At 39.0% G+C, this 18,567-nt stretch overlaps 1 protein-coding gene across 5 annotated transcripts in view; it reads right to left on the reverse strand.

Annotated features, from left to right (window-relative positions):
- The window catches only part of TBL1X (transducin beta like 1 X-linked), a 199,908-nt gene that overhangs the window by 76,722 nt on the left and 104,619 nt on the right, over positions 1-18,567 (reverse strand). For 4 of the 5 annotated variants that reach the window (XM_055703300.1, XM_055703298.1, XM_055703299.1 and 1 more), the window contains one exon: positions 14,096-14,203. The exons of the other annotated variant lie outside the window; for it this stretch is intronic. The gene's annotated coding sequence lies outside the window, so the exon portion shown is untranslated. The remainder of the gene's footprint in view (positions 1-14,095; positions 14,204-18,567) is intronic. 5 annotated transcript variants of the gene reach the window in all.

Here is an 18,567-nt window from a genome sequence, read left to right on the forward strand (position 1 = left end):
GCAGAATGACGTCCCCAGGTACATGCTCTAGGCGCACCCTGACTTGCAGTCTGGAAGGAGACACGGGTCTCACTCCAGAGCTCCTTCCCCTGAGCTCTGACTTGCTTTGGGCAGAAGCCTGTAGTGCAGGGAGGGACAGACCCTGGTGTGCAGGCTCCTCCTGGCTCACGAACCGAACCGTGGGAGCAGGCTGCCAGAGCTGCACCTGCCCTGCAGTCAGGACCAGGTGCTGTGACAAGCCTCCAGGCCATACTGGCAGGGGATGAGCATCCCAGGGGCGCCTGGTGTCACCTCTCAGCTGGTAACCCTGAGCACCACATTAGATGCTACCCTAACATGAACAGCAGCAAATGATAAAAACAAATGGATAAAAAATTGGGATTTCTGGCTCTAAAGTCTGGCTCCATTGCAGATTTGTTTTGTGACCTTGATTTACACCTGAAAGGGCGTGTTTTATCAGCTTCAGTCAGCCAGAGGTAAGGTGGCTTTGGTAGGCAAGTAATAAAATGCAGGTATCATCTGGCAGCACCAAAGACTCCTGCCATGGCACTCTGCTACAGCACCCATCCTGCCACTGAAATGTCTCTGCACAAGTGTGATTGCAGTGCGGAGGCAGCAATGCAGGTGTAATTGGCATCTTACAATTAAAGCAAAAAATTGGGTGAGACCTATGCAAACACTGAATTTTCTCTATTGAAGAGAAAAATCCCTTTTTAGAAAGAATTTCTCTAGTGTTTTACAATCTCTCTTTAGCTATCAGCTGAAATAATGTAGTTTGACCACCCTTACAACTGAGTCAGATGGTAAATGGAGTTCACAGTAAATCCAGCGATTAATTGTAAATTGTTAAAGTCTGTTTATATTCCCTTAAAAACATGTTACAAAGAAACAGTTGTTTTCATATCCTACACAATCCCCCTTGCCTTAAAAGCTCAGAACTATCCCAAAGTTTAGTAACAGCCACCTGCACCCATAGAGAAACACAGTATTCTCCAGATATAAAATCCTTTGCTATGAAGTCTTATGTTTTGTCTTGTATAATCCCCAAGCCATTTTTGTGCCAGAGGAAAAAAATGCCTGTAGTGCTGAAAATTACTACATTTATCTGGAACCACAACATACTTGTGAATAAAATCATCATTTGAGCACTGAAATTAAGAGAAAATATTTCAAGCTTGCTTCATATTGTCCTAATGAAGTGTGTTTTATAATTCAAAATAATGACAGAAACTAAGCAGTTTAGGCTGAAGACAGATTCCCAAAGATTACATTTGATTCTCAAGTCCAATTCTGTAACCTTGGGAAATATAACAATCTTTTTAATTACAGCCCACACCGTAAAGTGCTTTGTAACAGTTCACTTAGGATTCAGCCACTTCACCAGTATTTTGTGGTAATTAGCTGGACAAAATTACAGAGAAAATGAAACAAACCCCAACATGATAATGCAAACCTTATCAAAAGATATAAACTGCCACACATCTTCACTTTCAAAATTCACTTCAAGATACATCATCATCATCACAGTAATAAAACAACCCAACCACCCTGACTTTGAATTCAAGGTCGATTGAATTTCGTCACACTCCCAACCTTCCAGCTTCCTGTTAGTTCAAATTATTAATTGGCAGATATCCAGAAGAAGCAGGGGAGGGCAAATCTAATTTGTGCATGTACTTAGACAACTAAAAACTCCCTTTACAATTGCTCATCTCCATATTCCCTCTGTTCATCTTCCAGAAAAGCAACAAAATAAAAGTAGAATCACCTTCTTAGTGGAAGAGATTGAAGTGCTAAAAGTATAACCCATTTTTCAGCAACTGCAGAAACACGCATCCTTGCCTTTTTTGCTCCCCGTGTTTCCATTACTGGTATTAGCAGTTATTTTTTAACTGCTGCACAACATGGCAAGCCCCTCTGACAGGAGATGCAAAGGCAAAGCCTCTTTCCCAAAGAACTTGCAGTTAAACCTCTCAACTAAACCCCCTGGAGTTGTTAAAGTAAAGGATGGCTTTACTTTATAGCTCTCAAGTGAAGCAGGGTCATGACAGTGAACCTGAGGTACTTGCAGAACCTCATCACTTCCAGGTCTAAGGGAGCCAGTTTATGAGGAAGAAGAGGAGGGATGCAGGTGTCTACATACAAGTGCACAAAAGAAATTATTTACCCACTTTCTCAGCTTGCTCTTTCTTACATCACCTCCCACAAATATTTTTGTCTTTTATTGTTTCTTGGTTATGCGTTTAGAACTTCCCTATGTCCCCTCAGGGTTTGGGGTATTCACAACCAAGGTTATTTCTGTGCTGGGCTGGCTGAAATGTTGCAGTTTTCTATTACCAAGACATAGTTGACTGAACTTGACAACATTTACAGTATCTGCTGAAATCAACACCTGACTTCCTCTACACCAAGTAACTTTAATTAGGTAACTGACATTAAAAGAAAGAAAGAAAGATGATGATCATTGTCATCTGCCTTGTTTTGGTATCAGTGACTTTTTACTGATGTAAACCAGTGAATGTTAAGTATGGAGGTATCTGTAGCATAAAAAACACACACAAATTCAAACTCAATTGTGCCAGTTTATGGTAGGCAGTAGAAGGGTTGGAGCTAAAAGTAGTATATAGAACCATTTAGGTTGGAAAAGACATTTAAGATCACCAAGTCCAACCATACAATAATTGTATTTACTTGCCCTATGATTTGTTCCTCACTGAACCCCCTATGTACGCTTGATGGCTGAAAGCAGCAAGCCTGGGGCATTGCAGCTGCCACTGGTGGGGGACCCCGGAGGCTGCAGGCCACTTTACGGAGTGACAGAGAGGGAGAACTCCACCATGGGGAGCTCAGCCACGGCTGGGCAGATTGAATACAGCACTGTGGCCCTGCGGGTACGGTTTTGCACTTCTCGCTGTACGGCCTGCAAGGCCACTTGAACAAATGGCATTATGGACTTGGGAGTTTATATTGCTTTTCCTATTATTCCCATAGTCAATGGGAACAAAATTGACTTTGGGAAGCCAAAAGTCAACCTGCCAAATTTGTTTTTTTCTTGCACATCACCGCTAATAAGAAGACGTCTCAGTGAAATTAGCTCATATCTGTAGGGGCAATACCCAATACCTCTTTTTGCAGTGTTGTTGCCACAGATAGATATGAACAGCTGTATCTGACCCAAAGCTATTCAACCATTTGACTCTTGTACAGGGCAAGTACCCTTGTACTTGCAAGGGAGGGCAAGTTCCACCTGACCATCTTTCATCAGTATGGACTCTGGTTAATAGTCAAAAATACAGAAAACACACACTTGTTACCATGTGCAACAGCAACAGCTCAGTATCTGGTGAAAATACTCATATATGAAAAATATCCAAGCTACAAGCCGTGTGCTATTACTTTCCAGAATCCTCATGCAAATTAGAAGGTGTAATTTAGCCTTTAACATAATCAAAATAGCCGTTAAACACAAGGGGAGTAACATTTTATTTCAGTAGGGTCAACGCTCAATTGGAACTTTTCAAAAGACGGCACACCATTAAGCACAGAACACAGAAACTCATTTTTCAATCACTCTCCCCTCCCAACTCTTTACATATTCAGAAATACTTCAGCTGTTCTGCCAGGTTCAAGAGGTCAGTAACTTCAGTTGTTTAAACCGACTTGGGAAAAAGATGCACCCTCTCAGCCATTGCCCAAGCCCTGGGGTTCTGCAAAATCCAGCCACATCTGTACAGCATACAGTAAGCAACCACATCTTGTTTCTAAGTCTTCACCACATCCTTTTACCTCCATTTCAGCTTGGTGGGCCTAATTTAAGTAGTGGTTTGCTAATTAGACGAAAAAACATTAAAAATGCCTGCAAAACCAATCAGGAATCGAGTCTCAGTGCCATTTGCCTTCAATGGGCTAATTTCCTTAGTGGCCAGATCAAAGGTATTGCAGATGGCACAGATGCAAACAGCAGAATTCAAACTACTGAATTATAGACAATCAAATGCTGCTGATGAGCAAATCAAAACTAATAACTATAGCTTTTATAAAATACACAGGAAGTAAGAAGTTCATAAGAATTCTACTGATAGACCAGTTCCTTTTTGCTCCCAGGTCTGTTTACTTAACATTTACTGTACAGATCAGGTATAACACAAATGGGGATGGGGGCGTGTAACATTAACTGGTTTTATTCCAATACCAGACTGAACAGACTATTAATGATGTCAGATTACACACCACCCACAAGGAAATCACTGTTGTTTTCAACTATTAAATTGAAATTACAAGGGAAAAAAAGTCACTGTGCTTTTAAAGCAATGACCAAATAACTTTTTATATAGTCTATGATCCTGAAGCAAAGAAGGTAATTTCTAAGGGCAGAATGTTAATTTTTATCTGTATCAGTTAAAAACTCCACACGCTAACAAAATCTGAAATTCTGCATTGTTCAAAACAGAACTAAGAGTGGCTAAATTAATAGAACTAGTCAGATGACAAGATACAGTTTACAATAAATTGTCATTGGTTTTAGGGTTTTTTATGCCCAGTCTTTAGGCTCAGATACTACAAAATACAACAGTAGGAAAATGTGATCACAGATGCATGAATTTATCTGTTTTACCAGCTCAGTTCTAGTTTAAAGTAGTTTAAATGAGCTTTGATAACGAAAGGTGACGGGACCAGATCAAATAGTGCAAGTGATTTATTAGCTCCATGATAACCATCACAGGTAGATTGAATTTAGAACAGAGCGATCACATCTGCTGGTGGTAAACAGCCCAGCATCTGCCTTCCAAGGTAACACCTTCGCAGGAGAGACTGCGATCTGCTGTCTTTGCAAAGTCTTTAGCTAAATCCCCCATTTCAAGCTTTTAGTATCTTCTCAAGACAAACAGCTACAATAAAGAAAATGGTGCAACTTTTATTTATTCTCTTTATTCACCAAGAAACCACTTAATGAATAAAATCTGCTGTGTAAACTCTTTCTACATCTACTGAAAAGCACTATTAAAATTATGTAAACAAGCCCCGGGGCTGAGTTTAGCAGTCAACCAGAGCAACTGGGACAAAGCCACAGCCAAAACCATATACCTAGATTTCATCAATGTATCAACTCCATTAGTAACGAACATGCTGCAGCACCAGAAATTTTATTTCCTCCATCCCTGTAAAAACAAGGCCACTCCTACTGTGCTCTCTCTTTCAAAGGGACATGCAATTCTTCCGCTGCATAGCAACAATGGTTAAATCAATACAAATGCAACCTCATTTGTCTCCAGTGTATTTTTGTCAAAATTTTAGGAACACAAGACATAATATAATAATGCAGACTATTACCTAGCATTACCTAATAATATTCGCACTCCTGTGAAATCCTAAAGCAAAACTCACTTAAATGTCAAGAGAAGCACATATCTAAAGAGGTTAGATTTCAAAAAACCTCTACCACAAAACTGGTAATAGGCAATCACAACAGGCTTAGACTAGCCCAGACACCACGTCTTCCCTCATTTTTGGATTTTGGCCGCACTAGCTAACCAAGCATCTAGGGAGTGGAGAAACCTGGAGGATCCCTAGGCTTCAGTCTCCCAGCTGGGGCTGTCACACCATTCTTTCCTCCCCTGCCACTCAAGCTCCCTGACCCAACTGCTTCTACCAATCCCCTTCTTCATCCCTTGGAGCACAGTCTTCAGATCGGTGTCACCACAGATCGCTTTGCTTCCTTGACTTTGGGTTATTTTATTTGAAACTGATAGTGTATTTGTTTGGTTTTTTTTTTAATTATCTTTGCATAATTTTAGATATCTACTTATGGCGAGAATTTTCACTCTAAGCTTGCAAAGACTGTATATATTAACAGACTTCATAAACATTATCTAATTAGGATCAATTCAAAATATTTGGGCTTACCCTTAAGCAGATAACTTGTAGAAGATCTACCAGTATCCAGAGAGAAATCGAAGGCATACATAAACGGGAAAACAGCCTCTCCAGTTTACTACTAAACAGAGATTTATAAACTCAAATGGTTTAAAACAGAATCATCCCACTATGATTAACAGCTTGATGTAAAGCTAGAGTTACTTAAAAGAAGGAAATGAACAAAAATATTGGAATGCTAGTATATAATATGGAAAGATTTGAAGCAATGTTTTGGGAAAACGTGGCTGGAAAGACCTCCTGGCATATCAGATACCAAGTTTAGCCTTTGTTGTATTTTATCACAGCTGAACTTTTGGCTCAAAAAAATAAAGAATTTACAAAACCATCATGAAACTGGTGGTGTAAAATGAGGTTATTGTGCTAAAATCTAAAGTAATATTTGCTTTAAACATGGGATTAATTTACATCTGAGGTCAAATTTTGAAGAAAACTAGTAAACCTCAAATGACCAAAGATATTTAATATCTGTATTCATGGAATGGAACCACATAAGTAACATGGAGACACAGTTTTGTTTAAGGCCAAATTGCAATGTTTATTCAAAAAGTTGCAGTACACCCTTCTTTTTTGCCAGTAAAAAGATTACTGGTTTTGCATTATGATGCTCCATTTTTAATACAGAGGAAAAGATTCATCTTAATGTCAAAATGTATTCATGTCAAATCCTTTTTGGAACAAAGTTCATAACTTGAAAGCTCGAAGGACAAGCAAGCATATTTTCTGCATTTCATCTCTATAGAGACATAAAAAGATATTCTAATATTAAGGAAGTCTTTAAGATTGAACTTATTAACAATAAGGCAAGATGATTAATATGTTTAAAGTCTAGTTTGAGGTATATGTGCCTTATGATTCAATTACTGTATAAAAGCCAGCATCTACACTTGAATTACACCACGATTTCTCCAAACTTTTTTTGTTTTGCTATCAGTGTTGAGCAGAAGAGACAGAAACAGCGCCAGCACCCTTAAGCTAAAATACCAGCAGCAGTATTTGACTGCTCAGGATTTATTTACTTATCATTTTGAAGCAACAACCTGCTATGCCTTGATCCGGAACAGTATTTCTGAACTAGCAGTCCAGAAATTGCCATTAACTAGCATGGTAGGAATACTTCTTAGAAAGATTGCTCTTTTTAAATCTTGTCAATTACACTTAATGGGACATACTCTGAACACACATTTTTAGATAAACGAGCTGGAACACAAATTTGCCTTAATGCCTTTTGCAATTGTGAAAGAAAGAATTGGTTGATAAAGGCAAAAGTACACTAAGAAGTTCTAAAATACCACTGTAAACAAATTGCAAGTTGATCTTTCACATATTATACATTTTTCATAATTGCCTATCCAGACAAAAGTTACTAAATGTATGGTGTACTATATATGTATATAGTTTATAATCTTCAATAATTATTAGTATATAGTTTAAAGAGTTCAGTATAAAAGTATTATTTCATTTGCATGCCAGTTCCAGTTCTGTGTGGGAATAAGGTACGCGAGGTTGCCAATCCATTAAGGAGGCTCTCAAATAGTAACCTAAACAGAATCTTTAATTGTGGTTTAGGTTTTTTTCTAGTTACCTTTCATGAAGCTAACCTCTTTTGTTTGGCACCTTACATTTCAACGAAGACAGAAAACACCTAGCCAGTCTTGGACTCACTGGCATCAGTAAGAAAGGTGTTAGTAAGCTCAGACCAGCTATGACACTAATAAGGATGAGTATAGATTACTACAGTACAAACTCTTCAAAACATGGTATTGATGCCTTTTTGTTTACGAAGAATTCCCTGAGTCAGACTGGCATCTTCTCGTGTTGTAAAGAATCAAAAATATCTTAATTCATTTAAAATCAGTTTTACCATGTTGAATGTAATCATTTGTTAAACGTGCACACTAAAAAAAATAAAAGGGTTTTTTTTTTCCTGATTTCTATCAAGCAATGTAAAAATGATTAAGATGGATCATTATATCCAGAGACCTTGATTACAGGGGAAACTAAGTAGGGACTAGAGAGAAAAAATTTTACATTTCCTTGATCAGAGATATATAATCATGCTATAGAAGGTGGCTCCTATGATTGATTATTCTGTTTATTAGGGCTGGAAGTGAGCTAGATAAAGGGAAAATAATTTGTGCATGCATCAGTTGAACTAAGCTTATTTAAACTGATTTAAGTTGATGATAAACACAACTCGTTACAGAGATTTGGGATGCTTGCTAATTTATGTTGTACTCATAAAGTAACCAATAAAAAACATTAACCATCTCAGATGTAACAAAAATTACAAACCCACTTTGTTTTATTACAACAAATACATTGTTTGGAAGAGTGCTATTCCTGTTCCCCTATCTTCTCTGAGTAGGTCCAGACATATTAACTCCATCTCCTGAACATTTATTAGAAGATACAGCACTGTACAACCCCGGGAAGCCACCTCATGTGTGAATGTCTGAACGCAATATGGATTATTCAAAGAGAACAGGCTTTGCCCGAGTCAATACAAAGATGATTTTGAGACATGCTGCCTAAGTGGTTGCACTGATGTAAAACTGGGTGTGCTGTATCTGTTTGCCTTTGCTCCTTGCCTGGAGTTTACTGTCCCTCACAGCTGAACCACAGCAAAAGACTGATCTCTCCTTGCACTCTTTGAAGTTAGAACATCCTGGTAAGTTTTAACAGACTTTGCAAGAACTAGCTGGAAACGGACATTGCACTGACACGGTAAGGGGCACCCAAGGTCACTGCTCTTGCAGTTCAGGTATGGGCTCTGTAACAGCTCAGACCACAGCTTTTTCTGCAGTGATCATTCACTCTCAAACTATACCATTACAACCACTTAGCTAAGTCAGTGTAATCACATTTATGAAAGAAAAGTTTGGGCCATGGTTCTCCACTACAAAGCCAAGTGTGAACCTGTGACCTCAGTGTGTAAGTATAAATGGAGTATCAGTGATTACATGCTTGTAATTCCATTCTGATTAGTTATACCTGAAATCTTATCAGCTCACACCAAAAAACTACACCTTAACTCTCGCTACTGTACATAAGTAAACTTTTGTGAAAAAATAATAGTTTTATTTCTTTTCACCTACAGCACTCAGAGTGAAGATTAGACAGTAATATATCATGTGAAAATTCTCACAGGCTGCCTGAAGATGGAAATTCTTCTGAAATTAATTGATGTTAATCTGTATATTGGGCACAACTCTTTAGCATACTATCTAATAATAGTATGATTATCCATAAATTACGCATGTTCCGTTAAATCAAAGCAGTTCAGGCAGGCACAGCTCATACAAATGAGCTCATACATAAATAGCAATACAGATCCTATACATCTCCAAGGCTTAATTTACAGAGAAACAACTTATTGAAAGAACAATTACATTGCATGTTCCGTTTCTGTGTGGGACAACTGCATGAGATGTTTAGATACTTAGGAGTATGTTTAACCAGACTGCCTGTGGTAATTCCATTTCTACAGCATAACGTGATACAAGAATTCAGTTTAAAACAAAAGCCTCAAGTGAACCTACCTTTAAAAAGCAGAAAATCCTATTCTTCAGAGGAAAACTGTCCTAATTTTGTTTGGGATTTGTCGCACATACATAGTCCCTCGTTACAGGCAGCTTGCAGAAGACACAGTGTCTCTGGGATGTGCTAGACACCATGTTTGTGCAGTACAGGTACAAGGACATACCTGAGTTTTCCAAAAGTGTCACTGCCTAAGCTGAGCCGGACAAATTTCTGCCCAGACAAGTTAAGCAGACTTCAGGTGGATGAAGTGTTGTGGTTTAACCCCAGCTGGTAACTAAGTCCCATACAGCCGTTTTACCTGCATGAAGTCTCTGCTGGGCAAACTCACAGCAGCAGTTTCAGGCAATGCAGAACTCCTCTCACTCATGCTGTGGCAGGGTGGCATACACAAAAGAAGGTACGCACTTTTTGCTTCATCTGGCACTCCAGGTAAGCTAAATATACACTTACTAACATTTTCAACAAAAAATTGTCTTTCTCCACTCTGCATATCTATTACTAGCACTTTCCAGTGACTGGCACAGTGAAGGTGGTATCCTAAAGTGCTCTACAAATCAAAGGACAGAGAGTGCAGGATTGTCACAGCCCGGTTGTAAAAGGTCCGAGTTATGCCTTAATAACCACCAGCTTAGTTTAAAAAACAAAGGATAATGCATTTTACTGTCTTATTTTGGAATGCTACCACCCTCAAGCCTCACACACTGACATTCTCAAACTGCACCCATTCCAAGCTCTTTGAACAACAGAAACCTGTTCAGCGTAACAGCTGGTATGTTTGAAATACCTTCTACTTACATCCTGTCCATCTCATTCTTAAGTTTGAAGTAACTAATTCACACAAAAAACATCAAGCCAGTAAACGGTGATCTGTTTCTTCCTAGGAATCATGTGCATATTCCTAATGTTGCTAACTGAACTCTCCCAAAATCTTGATGTTTCCACATCTCTCTGTTTCATCTTGCTTTTTGCACTCTAAGATTTTCCAGTCAAGATACTATAATTCCCTATGCATTCATACAACATACCACACATGACCGTGACATAGTCAGACTCTTATCATGGTCATCCCTATCATAACAATAATAAACAATGATAACCATAAGAATGCATGGGACAAAATTAACATGACCACGTTCTGTTAAAACATGTTTTTATTAGTCTTGATAGTGACTTTGACCATGATTTTCAAAAGCCGCTACTAACTTGAGGAAATAATTTTGGTGTCCACCTAGCAGAAAGTACTAAAGGCGTCTGATACCCATCATGTAAAAATTGTTGCCCTAGCTCAGGCAGCCAAACTAGTAAAACATAGGACTGAAGAAATTCTGTGGTCTATTCCCAGGCACGAGGGAAGATCCACTAAAAATGATTACTGACTTTGTAAAATCCTAACGTTTTTCTCTGCTTCTGGGTTTTCTCTGGCTGGTTCAGGTAAGCAATCATTACAGAACCACCCAAGCAGATTTGCACCGCTGCTTCCAACAACTGTCCAAAATCCAACAAAGAGTTTCTACAATATTTCAGGCCAGGAAGTTACATGAAATTTTCCTAGAGCTTCTTTCTTTGACACCTGACATCTCCTACCTGTATTGGCTCTGTCTTCAACCCAGATTGGTTAGAGACCTTCTGTCATCGACCAGAAAGTCCCAGTGTTACTATGAGATGGAACAGTGCTAAAGCATGTACCATCACTGGCTGTACAAAATCTCTGGCTAGCGTTAAGACCAGCTGCATATTTTAGAAGGAAAATGTGAAAGAGATCCCTGAGATCTGACTGATCTTCAGAGTGACAGAAAGTAATAAGACTAATGATCAATTATTGGCTATGTATCTGGTGAAAAGTTAAGAGGTTCTGGCCTTCGGAACAGCAACTCACATCCATGGTGAGAAGCAGCCCCATTTAGGGAATAAACTTCATCTCACTGATGTGGTCCTTATCTCTTTGGATTAGGACAAGTTAGGGCAGGCAAAAAGCCTCGCAAGTAAACTGGGAGGTGTAACAGAAACAGGCAATATAAACTCAGCCCTACATACGGACACCTGAGTGGAGAGAGGGATCAGAGGCCAAGGAAAAAGGCAAGAGTGGCCATAAAGTCTTGTTTAGGAGGTGATGTTCTGTGTAGTTGCCATGACTTTAACCTGTTGGGGTGATCTCCACTATTAAAACATTAAAATCAGTACTTCTGACTTTTCAGGAAAAGAGAACTAGAGAAAAAGGAATAGAATTTGGTGGTCTATTTGCACCATTATTTCTCAGAATTACTGATAAGCCAGGTGACATGATCTTGAATTCATATTGATAATATGCCAGCAGATCTCAGGAGGATATACTGTTAGTAATACAAAATAAAGCAAACCACCAAGCATATCCAAGAACTGGATGATCTGCTCCTTAAGTATGCATCTGTAAAATATGAAAAGAACTACAAAGGATGTCCATCTGAGAGATGTAAGCTAGAAATGCCATGCAGTCAGTAGTAACACATCACAAGCATTCCCAAATTTTATTCCTAGAATACCTTTTGAAATACCAAAAGGGTAATTACACTCTGGGCCTCTATAAATTAATTAATCACAAGCATGGAAGTTCACTAGGCCAGTGAAGTATTGAAAATTCTGCGTCTGGGAGAAAGTACAGAGATGAAAATGTGGAAGGACTCTCCCCACCCCACTGCCACCAGGGATCAAAGACCTCTGTTAAATAGTCCAAAAAAGGCAATCTGTGACAAAAAATCTCACTCTAATTCCAGGTTAAGTGTGTAATTAGATGGAAATATACATTACACATTAAAAAAAATACTAATCTGAATAGGAAATTCTGGCTAAAGAAAACAGACTAGAAAGCAGAGAGTCTCCAACTTCTGATCCACGTTTTAAAAGAATACAAACATGCTACTTATAAAACACAAAAAACCAACACACATTTTCTTCTCTGTAAGCAGAAAAAAGCATTTTTATATATAAGGGGGCTACCAGTAACCAAAATGAATGTTAAAAGACAACTTTAAATCAGCACACCCAGATAAATTGTGCCTTAGAGTCTTAAAAGTGTTTGTGAGAGTATTATTTCAATGATGTTAATTTTCAGTATATTTTTGGAACACCAGAGAAATTCAGTAAGACTGCTAGCATTTTCTGCCAATAACTGAAGAAGGTAAGCGGTACGATCTCAGTAATCACAGAGCTCTAAGTCATTCTTAATCTCAGGGAAAATAAACAGCAGACTGATAAAGGATAAATTCACTGGGAAATGACACGAATAAAAGTGATGCCAGTCAACACCATTTTATAGAAACCTGGTCAGTAAAACAGAAAGTTTGATTTAATCATCTGATAAAGTTCTGAAGTGTGGTCAATAGAAGTTACTCCATAAATGAAACATGCAGACTTTTGAACAGCATTTGGCTTACAGACACACATTCAGATTAAGAAATTATTATCAGTATCATCAAATGTGATTAAGTTATAGCTATAAAATAGTAGCTGTTAACAGGAAACAATAACTGAAGAAGTGCTCTTCATTACTCCAATAAAATCATCCAGTACTAGCTCAACACTATCTAACAGTATCCTCAATGATACAAAAGTTAATCTGGTTGATAGCAAGTTATGGCACAAAAAATGTCAGTTTGGTTAATAAAGGTAACAAAGTGGTTACTCAGAGTAATACGGATTGCTTTGTAAGGCGGAGATAGTGTATTACATTTAAGTGGACTTATGTGGCAAGCAAGAAAGAATGAATGTGGGCAATACCCTGAAAATGGTTCACACAAACCAAGGACTTACAAAACAAATACAATCTTCATAGTACAGAAACAATTCAACACAAATGCCAGTGAAACCTTATGACAAAAAGGAGTAATAACCCCTCCCCACACACATGTAAGTGCGTAAGACCCAAGCTACTGCTTTTGTTCACAGCATTAGTGATACTGCCAGGAATAGAGAACAGAGCTGTAGACCCTCTGCACTGTTTCCCCAAGACAGCAAAGATCTTGGGTTTTCTTAGTGTTTTCTCCATAATTTACCAAAAATGGGGAAGAATTCTGTAACTCCTTAGGATGTTAACTAGAATGCCCCACATGCTGCTATCAGCACAGTGAGGGATTTAGAAAGTTGTGAAAAGAGCACAGTAGCAATACGAAAAGGCTACAGAGTACGAACAAATGTTACACGAACGCAGGAACAGTGTCTGGTCCATTCCAGGAGAGTAAGAGAGCTCACGCCTAATGTTAGTGACCAGGCAGTACTGTCAGTGGTGTAGGTACAGTGGGTAAGACAGATCTTAACACTGATGTGTTCTGGGGTTATTTCATACCACAGCAGTTACTCAACACCAAAGCCCCTCAAAGAATCCCACAGTACTACTTTGCTTTGCTACATTGTGGCTCTTCCATTTGTAGCTTATGAAACAACCCTGAACAAACGTAGACTTTTTAACAAATGTCTCTGAGAGCTGGACTGCTGTAGCTTTAAATGACAGCACCAGTAGAAGTACACCACCATGCACATGAACGAACTGTGTGTGTGACTTCGCCAGGGAAAAACCCGAAAGGTAGCCGGATAGGAAACTGAGCGCCTGAGGTAAGCTCCTGTTGGGCCATTATGTTTTGCTTACCTGGTCGTGAGACCCTTGAGCTGCTGAATGCTGCTCCTCGCAGGCTGCTGTCAAGAGTCTGGGGGTTTGAGTTACCATGGAGATCAGCGCATCTGACAGCTGAGAGGGCTGCAATGAGAGACAGAGGTACTGTCAAGCCAGTTTCCATCACCTCGTTAAAACACAAGCATTTGACTCCTGCCTTTGGCATTCACCAAGGTACTAGCTCCCAAGTTAGGATTTTTGGCGTAACGGCAAGGGGAAAAAACCCAACACCCATCACAGAAAGGATTCGAGAGGCAAAGGCAAGCCCCAGTAACCCACAGCATTCAAGCACTTTGCAAAGCTGTGCACTTTTTCAGGAACCTGGAAGAATCCTAATACACCCTGAACTTGGCTCAACGATTTTCAGCCTCTTTGGTCAAGTATAATACCAGCAAGCAATTCATCCAGAACTGCTACTGAGCATGGGACTGAAATGCCTCAGAACAGTGGGGGGACACAGAAATGCTCCCTGAGAAAGCTTCCAGTGGGAACTGATTGAGCATCACTTCTGTGTGAAAAGATGCAGGCCAAAAAAATTACCTTCCTGCATGTTTTGAGGGGAAAGCCTAAAGGAACGCATTTACGAAAATCAAACATGAGAGATAGCCTGGCATTCTTCTTCAATAATAAACCTATTTGCAGACTTTTCTATGCCTGCCATCAAGCATGATGAGTAAAGCCATATCTTGTATTTTCTCTGCCATTCAACAGCCATGTATCTTGACAAGTTTCCTACTCCTGCATTTCAAGCCTTAAGCCTTATGCTCAGTTTCTGTCTATATAATCTAATAATTAAATGCTGTGAAGTGAAATGAGATATTCATTGGAGACTTCTAAAGACTTTTTTCCACACAAATGTCCAGCAGCTTTTAAAACTATACATTAAAGATAATTTTATGATATAATCAATTTAACAAATAACAATTTAAACACATCATCAGGAGAAGCTTTCATAAATCCAGTTCTAATTCTCAGCCTGCAGTACTACAACACGTTCTCATTTACATCACCGTGAAACAAGTACATCACCTAACCAAATCTAACTACTCGCCCGAGAAAGTTATACCTATTCTAATCAAAGGTGAATGACTACAGAGGGGGCAACACATAACTATTTAAGCATCACCAAGTATTTAATAATACATCAGCTAGAAGTCTGTAGTTTTTCTGAGTTTGCCTACTGAATTCATATGAACCTCTATCTACCTGGTTACCTATATAATTACCTATCTAATTCCCAGACAGCATTCTGAGATGACTGCTGTCATCTCTACATCTTATTTTCAAATTATGTCCTATGTCATTTTTCTGCAGAGCATGTTATGTTTATGCAAAATCTAACATACTCAAGAAGTAATTTACTCTGTGTAAATGTAAAATCTGAAAATCCAAGCAACAACTAGAGGATTTTTCTGTAACAACTTCTCCATGTTTTATGGAAAAATTGTTATAAGTATTATTATATTATCTCTATTCAATACTCTGACATTATGCTATGCAACGGTAACTAACACATACTGAGGCTACTCTGATGACAAATACCAGGAAAAGAGCTGGCTCATCTGTGCTGAAGGCTTCTGCAAGATTCATGGCATTTAAAGGACACTGTAGAATACCAGATACTCATACTGTAGCTGTAGATGGAAGCATTGTTATTGAAGAAATTTATTAATTCTTTCTGTCATAATTATATGATAAATTGGTTGGGCTGCATCTTCATTTGTTCTGTTTACAGATGTTATATACTGAATCACTGGTAGCTTTTATCAGTGATGGAATCACTTAAAGGCCATTCATCTTCCCATGCTGCCACAGAGAAGGCAGAAGGTATCAGTGCCGGCAGCACTGGTAACACAGGCTGGAAGAGCTAATCAAATCCTATAATAAGACTGGCTTTGGTTACTTTGCCAGACAACTTTTTGGTAAAAACGTTAATACTGGCTCTCTACTGAGAAAGTTTTCTGTGTGAAAACTAGAGCCAAGTAAATAAATGATTTTCAGGAATGAAGCAAGGGGAAAGAGACCAACTGGAGATTAAAATATGTGGTTTATTTTATTATGCCTAAGTGTCAGTGACACTAAGAAGTTACATAGATTTCCCTTACGATTGGATGAAAGCATACATGTGGATGGTTGTAATAATTCATCATGCTAGCAGATGCCCCTACCATAAGGCTTTACTCAACAATAGAAGTTTCTTAAAATCTGATTTCATACAGAAACAAGTGCCAATATAAGCTTTGAAATATACAATGTGCAAAGTCAGAAAATGTTTTTAAATCTCCATTTTTAAACTTTCATTGGTAATACTAACATTACTATCTATCACTACTTACAACAGGACTGAGGTCTTCAATTTCAAAAGAAACTGAAAAAAAATCCTACCAGAGATCACAGAATACAGTTGCAAAAGTGATTACAGCACTGTAGAAAATATCTTAATATTACGTATTTGGAGAGTTGAACTTGTATAGTTTATTTTAAAAAAATACAGATGACCTGATTACAGCACCTAAGTATTTTCATGGGGAGAAAATACTAATAATGACTTTCTTTTTAATCTAGCAAAGAAGGATACACATGAAACAATCAGCATCTGGAAGCTGATGCCAAATTCAAATGATAAATAAAGCACATCCTTTTTATCACCTGTGACTAACCATTAGTGCAGCTATCAAAAGGAGAATGCAGAGATTCTGCATTTGTTGATACCAAGGTTTAGTGGGACTTTTCTCAAGGATGAACTATGTGAAAATCTAAGTTACCCTGTAGTCATATAGACGTTACCAGGTTTCATAAATAGAGCAACACAGAGAAAGAGAGATCAGGTGACGTAGTCATCCCTTCCTGGTCATAAATTCAGTACATTATGATCTGAAACGACTGTCTAGCTTTGTAACTAAAGCACTGATGGTGACGAGCACCGTGCATGCTAAGCTGCTGGTGCTAGTACAAACTTAGTGACACACTGGCATGTACGTATACACACACATATAGTGAGAGTGTGTGTGTTCAGGCCATATGTGGAGCCAGAGAATTATAGCCATCCTTTCAGAGACAGGTGGACTAAATCCTGTTGCAAATAATATTCTGGCTTCTAGTTTAGGGAGCCTATTCTTTCCTCCATGTGCTGAAAGAATTTTGGTCACAGTAGAGCAGTAGCAGGAGGTCTCTTCACAAGGGTCATTTGGGGCATCAGTAAGATGGCCACAGGCAGGCAATACTAACGCTGCTCTCTGAACCTCTGCCTCCACCCTACAGGCACAGAGCAATGAGTAACAGTGCTTGATGTCATTAACTACTGGTTAGTCCCACCTCTGCTTTAAAGTCAGTAAGAAAGGCAGTAAGCGTTCTGGGCAGAAAAAGCTTCCTGCTGGGGTATTTCAGCAGGTCAGGCAAGCAGCTCCCCAGCTCAGCTAAAATCCAGGCACGGCACTGCCGCGGCCCCACAGCAGCACGCTTCCAGCTCTCTCCCTGCAAGAGCTGCCTTACTGTGGGCACACAGGTAACACGGGCTTCTCACAAAAGAGGGAATGGGAGAAGGAAAAAAAGCAAGAACAAGAAACGGCTTGAACTTTACACGGAACTGCTCTTACAGTCAGCAACCTTAAATATTCTGTCCCTTCAGCAAAGATACGGAAAGATATTGGAAGTGTCAGTTTAGCTGGCTTTAGTGCTGTTGCTATGCCTTGGGCTGCTAAGCTGCCAGAAAATTCAACCATGTTTAACTATCAACCAGAAATAATAGTTAAAAACCTCATTCATTTTCACTACTTGTAAATCTGGTACACATGGTTTGACTTCGGATGTTCCACTACTTTGAAAACACAAAAGTCAGCCAAACAACGTAAATACATCCATTGATCTCCTGATCTCTCAGCTCCTCCATCCAACACATCTGTGAAGCAAAACCGCAGAAAATCCTGACTCACACACAGGCAGTCGATACAAACTCTCCTGCTGCTATCAGAAGTGCAGATTTAACCGAAAAATAATGCTGCCTTTCCCTCCTGTCCCCACAGCACTGGCCGGAGAACAGCTGCCTGCCAGGACACGGCAGAGCACAAGCCCAGTGTCAGTGCCCAGCCGCACAGCACCATTTATATCGAGAAGTCAATAAAGTGACATTCGCTTAAAGGAGGCCTGAATTCGATGCTGCCCTTAACAGGCCATAGATGAAATACTGCATTTATTCACGGCTTCATATGTAGATTTCCTTTTGCAACCACTTGCATACTTTAGAAAACTGGAATTCGGGGCCAAATTTACAGGAGGCACCTGAAATTACCAGCTGTGCAGGTGGCTAGGGGTAAGAGCACCTAAATAGTATAGCACATTTACTCTTGATTCAAACTCAAGAGTACTTAGTCACATCATTTAGGAAGATGCTTTTGTAAAACCTACTAAACTCCTCAAAACAGATTTAGATACTCAAATATTTTTCCAGT

The sequence above is a fragment of the Falco cherrug genome, chromosome 2, assembly GCF_023634085.1.
Source record: "Falco cherrug isolate bFalChe1 chromosome 2, bFalChe1.pri, whole genome shotgun sequence".
Taxonomy (NCBI): domain Eukaryota; kingdom Metazoa; phylum Chordata; class Aves; order Falconiformes; family Falconidae; genus Falco; species Falco cherrug.